Genomic DNA, 12,271 nt, shown 5'->3' on the forward strand with positions numbered 1-12,271 from the left:
TATGTAGCTGGGTACAGGATGGTGGAAAATGGCTGGGACAGTATCTCAAAATGAGAACCAGCTGTAGTAAAAGGAAAGCCACCCTGTAGGTGAAGGGAGGAATGTTGTCCCTGCGGAGCTGCAAGTGAAACTATGGAGAGCAGAGCAGCTCCTCCAAATTCAACCTGCTAGTGACTCCAGACCCTAAGAGGAGAAAAAGAGTGACTGGGAAAAAGAATTACAGGCCGCAATGAGACTTCATAGTGAGTGAATCACCTCCTCGTGATTGAGACACAGAAAGAGACACCCAGAGAGACAGAGAACCAGAGACAGAGACACAGAAAGAAACATTCAGGGTCCCAGGCAATTTGCTCATGCTCTCACTCAGCAGCAAGGTCTTCACTTCCTAAATTACATGTTTTTAAAGGTCCCAAAGACTAATGAATATAAAGTCAAGTCACAGAACATCCAAGTTAACAGTCTTTCGCCCGTAAAATGAGAGAATACTCTTCCAATGGAAGTGAGACAATACAGTAATCAGAAGAAAGTATAAAAATGTGTTGATTACAAAGAGCCCGAGTAAGAGAGTGTCCATAGAAGGAAGGAATGTGAAAAAAACACGGAAGGCATTCAAGAAATGGACGCTAGACTGTTTGCTCAAGAGATCTAGCCTAACATTGCACAACACCCTAGGCTTGATCCCCAGCAGTAAAAACATTTCAAAGGATAGATTTAAATAATAACTACACATGACTGAAGAGAAGATGAAGTCACTGAACTGGACAAGAAAAATAGCAAAAGACTGTCAGATTACAGGGTGATAGGAAATGAGAGAGAAATGAAAAGATCGGGGAAAAGGGCTACACACACTTACGTCAAGGAGTCACACAGGAAATATCGAAGGAATAAAACAGAATGGCTAAGACAATATTCATGGCATTAATAAACGTGTCAAGGAGAAGTAAAGAAAAGTGATTCTTCAGATTCAAATGGCAGCTAAGTATGAGCAAGCAACTTTCTTCCAACACACACACACACACACACACACACACACACTCACATACAGTCACACACACATACACTCTCACACACACACACATACAGTCACACACTCACATACAGTCACACACACACATATACTCACACGCACACATACACACACACACACACACACACACACACATTCATACATGATATCCTGAGATGCTAGAAAATTAAGTACACTCTGAAACTTAATAGAAAAGTGACTTATCTAATTCAGCAACAGCCAGATTGTCACGAGGCGTTTCATTATCAAGAATAAATATTGAAAGACAATACATAAAGTATCTTCAAGTGCTAGGGGAAGGTCATTGTGTGTTTATAATCTTATCTCAGTCAAGTAAGAGTAGGGTGTGCCTAAAAATCTGCTTTTATACAATAGCTATAAAAGGCAGTTTTAAGTAATCAGGTTTAAAAATACTCCATTGAAACTAAGAGTCCCATTATTTTACATGCCACTGAGAAAGGATAAAAAGAAAGAAAGAAAGAAAGGAAAAAAAAAAGCCAAACACCAACCCTTCATACTTTTAGTTAGTTAACTTTTGTACTTTTTCAAAAAGCTCTTTTCAATTTTTTTTATTATTATTAAACGCATAGTCACTAAATAAAAAGTCAGGGGTGGTAGCACATGCCTGTAGTCCCAAAAATCTGGTGTTAGAGTCAGGATTATCTTAAGTTCAACACCAGCCTGGTCTACACAGTGATACCTTGCTTCCAAAGAGCAGAAGAGAAGAAAGAGGAGGAGGGAGAGAATAAGGGAAGTTGGAGAGGGAGAGGAAAAGCGAGGACAGGAGAGGAAAGAAAATGAGAGAAAAGAAAAGTAAAGCCAAAAAGCTTATGAAACCACATAGATGTTAATAATAATAATAATCCTACTTTTATCTCAAATCTCCTGGTACCGTCATAAGCAGCACTGTTGAAAATATTAATTTATGTATATTCTCTCTTCTCGTCCTTCCCCTCTCTATGTCCCTCCAGTCTTCTTCGTCTCTCCCTCTTTCCTCCTTTCTTCTCTCATTTCTCAGCACATCGTGAAATAGGCTGTCACTATGTAGCCCAGGCTGGCTTTGAACTTAAAGTCCTCCTCCCCTGGCTCCATAATATTGGGATTAAAAATGTGGACCACCATGCCTGACTGACGTGCCATTTCTCCTCCTCCTCCTTCTTTACAGAACTTCATGTGTTTTTATTATGCATTGTTGTTACTAAAAGCAAAGTGTATACAAAAGACTTTAGACAGATTTTAAAAAGTCCTTGGTTACAAAAGCCATTCATGCATGTGTACACGCACACAGACACATACATATACACTCATAGTATTTTCCATCATAATAATTATACATGTACACAGTATGCTGTTTAAATTATTTTACATTTTTCCAAAAAGAGAGGCAATTATCAAAAAAAAAAAAGAATGTAAAGGTGAACAAAATAGACATTGCATTTAAAATATTACAAAACTATTCTTTAATCTAGAGAATGGAGTTATTTTGTCCAAATATCAAAGCTAAGGTTTCAGTGTTAGGTCCCTGTTGCTGTTATTCTTTCATTTTTGATAACAGATTAAAAATAAATATTCTTACCAGTAGCAGGCGAGGTCAGACCATTGATCTGAATAAGATGAGTACGTAGACCAGCTGAGCCGAAAAATATAGATGATCATCTAGCCATCAAAACTGAGGCAAAACCCCACCTAGTGCCCCCACTTAAAACCAAAGCTTCCGTATAGAATGAAGTATTAATCAAACTCCATAAAATTGAGTAACTTATATGCATTGTGATTTCTCAAAAAGTTTCTTCATCACGAAGCAGCATTTTTTTAAAAAGGTCTGGAAATCACTTTACTGCACTCTTTAATCAACTTCGCAAATACAAACTAGCATTCCTTTGCCCCCCCCCATTTTATGATACTGATAATTAATCTGTTCAACATATGCTCCACTCCCCACAATCGCTGCTTCCTAGGAGTCAATAAGCCATTCCCAGCATCTCGGAGCTTTTCACCCCAGCTGCCTACCATGCAAACGTTGATCCTAGAGATTTTCACATTGCCTGTGTGCACTAGGAGGATTAGGTATCAAGACTACCACCTGGACAGCAGACAGTCTCAACTCAGTTCCATTTCTGAGGTTAAAATATGAAGCAGTACATACTTCTTAAAACTGAATATTACTAGCATGGGTTTTAGAGGAAGAAAATAGCTCAAAAGAACCACGTTGAAGGGGCTAGTTACCGGATGCTTATTTTAAAGTCATCTATACTTGCTCTGACTTTTAAAATGGATCTCCATTTGGTGATTCCATGTGGAATCAATCAGTCTCTGAGAAGGAGGTACAATGAGCAGAATACGAGCACTTGGTGCTGTATTTAATTTTATATCCCCAAATGTACTTCTCTCCTGGGGCTCAAGTGCTAGGCTGTTATAAATTATATTAGATTTTTATAGCATGTAATTATATGCTTTTATATTTATAGATGCCCTTTTACCGTTGTGAAATACAGCCATCTATGATAAAATTACAAAAGCTGATAGAAAAATCCATCATTGTTCATCGTGACGTTGATCCTGTAGCGGAATTTGGACATATTTTGTGACAAGGTCTCACTCTGCAGCCCGGGCTGCCCTGGGAATTAGTGATGTATTCCCAGGCTGCCCTTGAATTCATGGCAATCCTTCTATCTCGGCCTCGTGAGTGTTGGGATCTAGGATATGAACCACTGTGACTGACTTTTGGAGTACAAATGAACACTTTCAGATTTAGGTGCTGTCATTAGTAGCTGCAATACACAGTGCAAAGGACAAGACAGTGCTCGAGTAGCCATAAAAAGATGGCCTTGCAACCACAGACTTCCTGGTGTTTTTGAAGTAAGTGAAATGTGATTTTATTAAATTATAGCATTTACCTTTAAATTGTTTCTAATTGAGAAATTTGGGATATGAATCTTCTCCAAATCATTACTTTGGAGGTTGAAAATTGACTTTTGTCACTAGAAATCGTGAACCAAAGATTATTTCCCTTTCACCTAATATAGATCTTAAGGATTACTTTGAAACTGACTTTACTCAACTAGTTTCTGATAAGGATATTTTTCAGAGCTACCTTCATTATTAGGATTTATCCAGTCTCTCTATAATCCCATTGTGTTTTGTTTCATTTATGTTTGTAAGACCTATACTGTTGAGGATCTACATTGGAACCTGTGCCTATTAGTCTCTTGGTAACAATTTTCCTCTTTCATCAGTATGAAGTATCTGTATCTTGCTAAATTGCATTAAATCATATGTTATCTGATCTTAGTGTTGCCTTACTATTTTTTTTGGTTGATATTTGTCTAGTACATCTTATTCCAACTCATCACTTTTAGGTGTCATTTTAAGACTTTTGTAAAGATCATAGTTAATTTATTTCAGAGTATTTAGAATGGAGTTAGGGACTGTGCTGGTTAAATAAATAGTAGGAGATTCTCCTCGAAGATCCAAACTTCACTAGCCCTACTTAGTTGTCTAACAGGCACGATTTTCATGAAAAGGGAGAAATGATGTAATTACATTGTATGATTATTTTTTAATTATAAAAATCAATATTAAAATACATCATGACTATCTCTTAATGAGTGAATATAATAACCACTTTACATTTAATGGGACTGACACAAGTGAGCTTTTTCTTCAATAATACTTTCTGTTTCTTGTTTGCTAAGACTTATGTACCTTTTATCCTTTCTGCATATTTGGGTTGGTAGGATTTTCTTTATTAGTTTTTCCAGGTTTAGAAGTTATATATTCCAATTATATTACTTTATTTTAGTTCTCCTAAATTCTTTTAATGGGAAATAGTTCCATTTATGGTTTTCTAGCAAAGCCTGAAAACAATCCAAAGGTCCTACCTCATTTTGATAAATGCTGTCCCTGTGCAGGTCAGTATTCTCTTTAAAAGGGAAAAACCAGGCCTGTGCTCTTTATCTCTGGCCATCAGTGGGAAAACCTGTCTGTCTCCTTGAGTTACCTTTTCCATGCTGCTCGGCTCTCCCCTTTCTGTGCCCACTGGGCCTAGCAACTTTAAAGTAAATTACAGCTTTGCCTGTTGAGCCCAGTTTACAATTCTATCTCGGATGACTCACTCAACAGAAGCACACACATTCAAAGTAATGGTAAACGCCTTCTGCAGAAACCAACTATGCCTGGAGAACTCATCACGGCTCACTTCGGGGGCTATTGGAAACAGGCAGATGTTCTCGGCCTGGCTATACAATCTAAATAAGGCTTCTTAAATTAGCTAACTTACAGGAGGGAAATGAAACAGCTTCACTGAGAGTGACTACCTGCCAGACTCTGCTGGACCCCAAATGTATGGGGGCATCTCTCTCCTCATTTCACTAAAGACTCTGCATACATTACCTTATCTAATTCAATTTAATGTGAAGTGCTATGTGAAAGCTTTCCAAAGACTAATACCGGGTTATCCTGATGTTGTCAGTGAAGGATCAGCAAATCCAGGGTCATTATAGAACACTTTCAGCTGGGCAAGAAATTGAACATAAATTGAATTTCAATTATAAAAATCATCTTATTTATCAGCATGCAAACTAACTTCACTGTAGCTTACCAACTGTCATTTATTGACCTTAGGAACATTTTGGGTAATAGGACCCAGATCTACGATCAATAAATGACGGTAAGACACTTCAGAAAACAACAGTCTGTCACTCAAACTCCTGAGTCTCCTATAAAGAGACACTAATTGTAAAAGAGAAAATGTAAACTATTCCTTTGCCTTAATAACTCCTAGAAGGGAATTCCAATCCCCATTCTAGCCGGGGAAACTCAGACACTGTAACACCACACATAGTGCTTCCCCCAAAGGGAAGCAACTATTAAGTGAAGGAAATGGCCATAATAATTGTATTTTGATAATAACTTGAGCATATAACATTAGGAAGATAAATGTGTGCCTCAAATGGAAGAAAGATGAATTCTAGCCTGGGTACCTATTAGAAGTCATTTTGGCACCAATGTGTAAGGGCTTTTGTCTCTCCAGGTATAAACATTTTGTTTCGGATTATTTGTACCATTATTTCCCTACATTTCTTTGATGATAACTGTTGAGAGGTAACCACCATAGAAACTCAGTCATATAATTTATTAAAAATTGTTCCCACCTTCTTAGAAGCAAATAAGCTATTTTCCTTGGAGATAGCATTTTCTCTAAAATGCCTAGTTACTTGACAACCTTCGAGTTCCATGAATACACTTTTCCTCCTTGGGAACATCATGATGAAAGGGTCTGGCCAGAAAATGCACAAAATGTGACTATCAAGTAATAAAGCCGTTTCTATGAATAGCCACGTCTGATGCAGTGTATGATTCTTTAGCATACCATTCATTAGAAAGGCGGGAAAGGCAAAAGAGGACAGATTTGTAGAAGAAAGCTCTGACTCTACTAATGTAAAGCCTTATAGAAAAAACACTGAAGACGAAAGTCAGCAAACCTACTTCTCAAAGCATACTGAAAACTTTATTTACTACTAATGGCCTGGATGACGACTCTGACTATTCTAGTTACTGAGAGTTTATTTTAAACCCGTCACTAGTAAGCAACGGCTGGAGAAAGGTGGAATTTGTACACACATCTTGAAGGAAATGGGGGAAGAATCGCATGTATAGAGTTGTCATTTTATTCCATGTCAAAGTAAAATAGAGGCTTCTGAAAATAGTGTGCCAGTTCTGAGTTCATATTAAAGATTTGATGGAGCAGAAGGTTCTTATGATCTCTTGCTCACAAAATACATTTGCACTCATTTATACTAGAGTGTCTGAAAGCTCCGAGATCAGAACTAAATTTCAAGAAGTAGAAAACGGAAAACAAAAAACAAAAGCAAAGCAAAACCCTAAAGACCAAGACAAAAGCAGGAGGTGAGAGGGAGCTTGGGGGAGGGGTAGTCGGAGAAGAGAGAGGCTAAAGGGCCTGTGTAGTTTGAACAAATTATAATAGGATGGTCATGGAAAGTGTCACAATGAAAACATAATTTGTATGCTACCTAAAACAATAACAATCATTTTTTTTTTAACCTCAAAGAACACTTGTTCAAAAATTACAAGTGTGATGATGCTAGTGGTGTGTCTCAGTGTCACACTGCTTCTGAGTATGTGTAAGGTCCATCTGCCCACTGAAAACAAACAGGGACAAAATGTGTGATATAGGAAAAGCTTGTAAATTGTTATGTGGCAGATCTCCTCTGTGTGTGTGTGTAAATGACTCTAGCAGTCAGAATATTAGAAAAGGAAAGAACAAGGTACTACATATTAAGGTAAGGTGGGCAAAACTCAAATGAGGGAGGTCTTGGAGGAGGGAGGAACCCAAGAGAGACTTTGCAGAGCAGGAAGACCCAGGGGTGCCCTGCAAAGGGATAAAAGGATTGAAGCGAGTATGTAGAGCATATGAAAGAGGAGGAATTATGAAAGAGTTGGGAAGAGGTGAATAGAATAAAATATTTAACAAAACTGGTAAATAAATCAAATGATAAAACACATTAAAGCAAGAGTGCTTCAAAGATGTCTACATTTAGATAATTGGTCCCAAAAGTTTGGAGACATAAAAAAAGTTAAAAAAAAAAAAAAGGAAGAATGAAATGAAGGTAGAGAGTAGGAGAATAAGAACAGACCAGGGAGGAAGAAAGGGAAAGAAAATGAAAAATGGGAAAGCATCTAGCTTTTTAAAATATTAAAATTTAAAAAAATATCATCTTACATCTGACAAAAACAAATAGATCAGGTTAACAGATTTCTTAAAGTAAAAAAGAATATGTATATGGGTGATTTTGCCTGCCTGTAATATCTGTACCACTTGTGTGCCTGGACCTTGTGGAGGCAAAAAGAGTTCATCTGATCCCCTAGAACTGGAGTTACAGATAGTTGTGAGCAATTACACTAGATGCTGCAACTTGAACTCTGGTCTCTGTAAGAGCAGCCAGTGCTCTTAACTCCTGAGGCACCCTCTAGACACCACACTCATTTTTTAAAAAATACAGAGTTTTATGTCCCCAAGGACATAGTCCTTCAACTAGGTATCCAAGGATAAAGGTGAAGTTCTTATGCCTAATACCTCCCAAGTGCTGAGGTAACACACATGTGCCACCACATCCAATTTTTTTGTTTACTTTATGTATATTGTCTGGCTATGCACTATATGTGTGTAGTTCTCATGGAGTCCAGAACAGAGGGTCAAATACTGTGGAACTAGAATTAGAAAAGACTGTGCACAATCCTGTGCATCCTGTGGGTGCTAGATATAGATCCCCCGGAAGAGCAGCCAGTTCTTTTATCCACTAAGCCATCTCTCCAGCCATCTCTAACATTATATAGGTACTTTTATCCATCATCACACCATTAATAAATAGGAAATTAAAATAAACTTGAGGCTTGTTTTTAATTTTAAAAAAAGGAAGGTTGGAGTTGGAGGGTGATAGGTTTGATCAAAATACAGTGCACAAAATTCCCAAAGAATAAAATTAAACAAAAAAAATGCATTTTGGGACTGGAGAGATGGCTTGATAGTTAAAAGTTTGTGCTGCTCTTAAAGATGCCCTAAGTTTGGATACCAACATCCAAATTAGAAAGCTCACTGTAACTCCAGTTTCAGGGTACCTGAGGCCTTTTGGTCTCCTTGAAAGCATGTTATCCCTTGGTGTCAATCAAATACAAAAAAAAAAATCATCTAAAGAAATGTATAGCCAAACTTTAGCAACTATTAAATCTACAGTGGGTGTACCTGGGTGATGGGATACCATTGACTATTTTTGCTGTTTGAAGTATCTCATAATTTTTATAAGAGGGATTACTTAATGTTCTAGAATATAGAGGGACAAAAAATACAGTCTGTGTGCTCTGAAGAGGAAGGTGTGCTCTAAGATCAATTATAGCCTTTCTTGTAGTCAACTTAATTGGCTACTTGGTAAAAAATTAAATTAAAAATTAATAGACATGTAATCTTTGAAGAAGATATTCATAAAGAAAGCTAATCACTCTGAGTGTTATTAAGGCACTTGAGTCTCCTTGAGACTCCTATGATTCATATATTTTAAAAATCATTTTGAAAATGTCTATTTGGTTTTTAAAAATGCATCCAACCTAACTCCTCTATAAAAAAAAAAAAAGACACCATAGCTAATCACTGCTGCTTGAGCATAATTAAGTAGATGGCCAAATTCAAATGTCCAAGGGGGACAGACACTCCCATGCAAGTCTAGACCTCTGTCCTTCCTTGTTGGCTTCTTCTTAAGTCCAACAAAATGGAAGGATCAAGTTGTATAAATAATCAAGATTTTATACTGTTACTTTGTAACACACATACACAGCAACAACAACAACAAAACAAAACAAAACAAAACAAACAAACAAACAAAAAAAAACCCTGGAAATTCTGTTGCTGGCTTGGTTAGGCTAAATAAGTTAAAACCAAGTCACTGATTAGAATATTGTTAGGTTTTTAAGGCAAAATTTAAAGAATATTAAACACACTAAAAAAAAAATCCCCCAGGACAATACTAAACAAGCAAGCAATCACCAAACTTGTAAACAAGGCTCAAACTCCTGTGTAAAATCTGGAGTTACATGAATAAATGTGGGGAGTAAGAATTATGATACAGGGATAGGAGAAATTTTCATCTTTAATTTCTTTGAATGTCGGTATAATCAATTATTTAACCACGTTTTAAGGTGGTTACATATATCCTAAAAAATTGTCTAAGTGATATCCCGTTTCTGTAGCTAGAAGTCCACAGAAACCTTCAGGTGTATCTTGCTCAATCTTTTATAAAACTCAAATTTCATGACTTTAGAACAGAATTAGAAGTCAAATTCAGCTACCAGTGCTCAGGCTAGGCAGGTAGGAGAAGTACAGAGTGCTTCTCGTCCCCTAGACCTGACCTCCTATTAAAGCGGGCTAGAGGAGACTGTTGGACTTAATCAAGTGAGTCAGAGGGGTCCTAGTCTCTGAGAAGCACTCGGTGACGGTGACGACATCAGGAATCCAGGCAAGTCACTGAGCGCCTCAAGTAACATGTTTCGCAACTTTGAAGTCTGTCTGCAAGTCCTGGGAGTTTATCTTAGATCTGGGAGCCACCATTTTCTCTATCTTCAACCTTCTGGAAAACACGACAGGGAACTGGCCTCCATCTTGCAGGGGCAAACCAAATCTTGAAGAGGCCCATTAGATCCCTAAAATAAATAGCACTTACTTTTCCAAGTGGGAAGAGGGACTGAATACCTTTATAGCTGCCACTGTGCTGCAAACACACAGAACCAATTTCCAGAGTATTCCAGAACAATCTGCACGTTTGATAAGTTCAGTAAAGGCATACAAAAGTCTGAAGCCCAGTGGTGTAAGGCCAGTGTTTTTTCACAATGCAATATGATTTATTAATATATCATGGTCTCTATCTTTAAAAATATAAAGTGTTAGATTGTACTTGCACATAATAATGATTTTAACAAACATGTCAATTATATTGTCTATCTGTGAACTACAGACACAATATAAAGTTGGTTTTGTTTTATTTTTTTAAAGAAAGGGGCTTGCTACTTATTCCAGGCTGGCCTTGAACTTGTGATCCTCCTGCTTCAGTCTAGTGCTCTCAGCAGTATAGATATAATCCCTTATACCCAGTTCTTAAAATGTATTTCCTTCTATGACTCAGCATCAAAAGATTTCCAAAACAGTGGCTGAATATTACAGATGTGGAATTAATGGAGAAAGGGGCACAACAAAGACCAAACAAGGAAACCAACTGGGATACTAAAATATATATAACTCTCTGTAAAAGCATCTAGAGACTTAACAAAATGGAAGGTATTTAATCTGTGATCACCCACAGTAATAAAGGGAATTATGGCATTGCTTATTTGGCTAAAAAGTCAATAATTTAAGTACCCTACTCCCATATTTTTGTTTATTTTGCATAATAGCAAGCAGAATAATACATTACTAAAACTTCATTATCACTTCCCCTTTGCCATATGCGGTGAAGTTGTGAAAAGCACAGTAGCCGAGACAAGGGCAGTAGTTCAGGACCTTCATAATCGAATTCCACTCCCTGGGTAACAAAAAAATATTATTAAAACCATCCTATGTCTCCTAGCTTACACCTGGTATCAGATAGCCAAGTTAATTTTACACCATTTTTTCCCTACCTTCTCCTTTACTTAAAATCAAATCAAGCAATTCGTGGGAAACTCCTCTAATATGAAGATACTTCCCTATCAGCAACTAAGGGTAAGTACACCTAGGCTTCCCTACTCAGGAGCAGGAGAAGCTGGGCACTCTGCCCAAAGACTTTCCTGGAACTTAGGAGGCACGGTGGCCTCCTCCGCAGGAGCATCTTACCGGCTGATCCCTCTGCTTTCCCCTGGGCTCCCCGACAGACCGACAGGCTTTCTCCCCCCCCCCCCCCCCCGGGACTCTGGGATGGACCGGCTCTCCGCCTCCCCCACCCTAGGCCTCCCGGACAGACTCTTTTCCCCCACCTCCGGGGGCTCCCGGATAGACCCTCTTTCTCCTTGGCCTCCCAGACGGACCCACTCTCCCCTCGGGCTCCGAGACGGACCCCGGACCTGCTTCTCCTGCTCTCCCCAGGCTCCCGGACGGACCCGCTTTCCCCCTCGGACTCCGGGACTGATCCAGGACCTGCTCTCCCCAGGTCAGACCCCGGACCCGTTTTTCCCCCGGGCTCCGGATCGGACCCCGGACCTGCTCTCCCCGGGCTCCCGGACCTACCCGATTTCCCCCCAGGCTCCGGGACGGACCCCGGATGCGCTTTCCGCTGGGGTCCTGGACGGACTCCGGGGGCCCGGATGGACCCGCTTTCCCCCCCGGACTCCTGGACGGACCCTGGACCGGCTCTCCGCGAGGTCCCAGAAGGAGCCGCTTTCCCTGCGGGCTCCTGGTTAGACCCACTCTCTCCCCCGGGGCTACCAGACGGACCCCAGACCCGCTCTCTTACGGGCTCCGGGATGGACCACGGACCCACTCTCCCCTGGGCTCCCGGACGGACCTGCTCTCCCCAGGGCTCCCGGACGGACCCGTTCTCCCCGGGCTCCCGGACGGACCCGCTCTCCCCCGGACTCCCGGACGGACCCGCTTTCCCCCAGCCCCCATCCTGGGCTCCCGGACGGACCCGCTCTCCCCCGGGCTCCCGGACGGACCCGCTCTCCCCCGGGCTCCCGGACGGACCCGCTCTCCCCCGGGCTCCCGGA

General features: G+C 39.9%; 1 protein-coding gene across 3 annotated transcripts in view; it reads right to left on the minus strand.

Annotated features, from left to right (window-relative positions):
• The window catches only part of Nup62cl (nucleoporin 62 C-terminal like), a 56,104-nt gene that overhangs the window by 43,116 nt on the left and 717 nt on the right, over positions 1 to 12,271 (minus strand). The window lies entirely within an intron of this gene.

The sequence above is a fragment of the Mus caroli genome, chromosome X, assembly GCF_900094665.2.
Source record: "Mus caroli chromosome X, CAROLI_EIJ_v1.1, whole genome shotgun sequence".
Classification (NCBI taxonomy): Eukaryota; Metazoa; Chordata; class Mammalia; order Rodentia; family Muridae; genus Mus; species Mus caroli.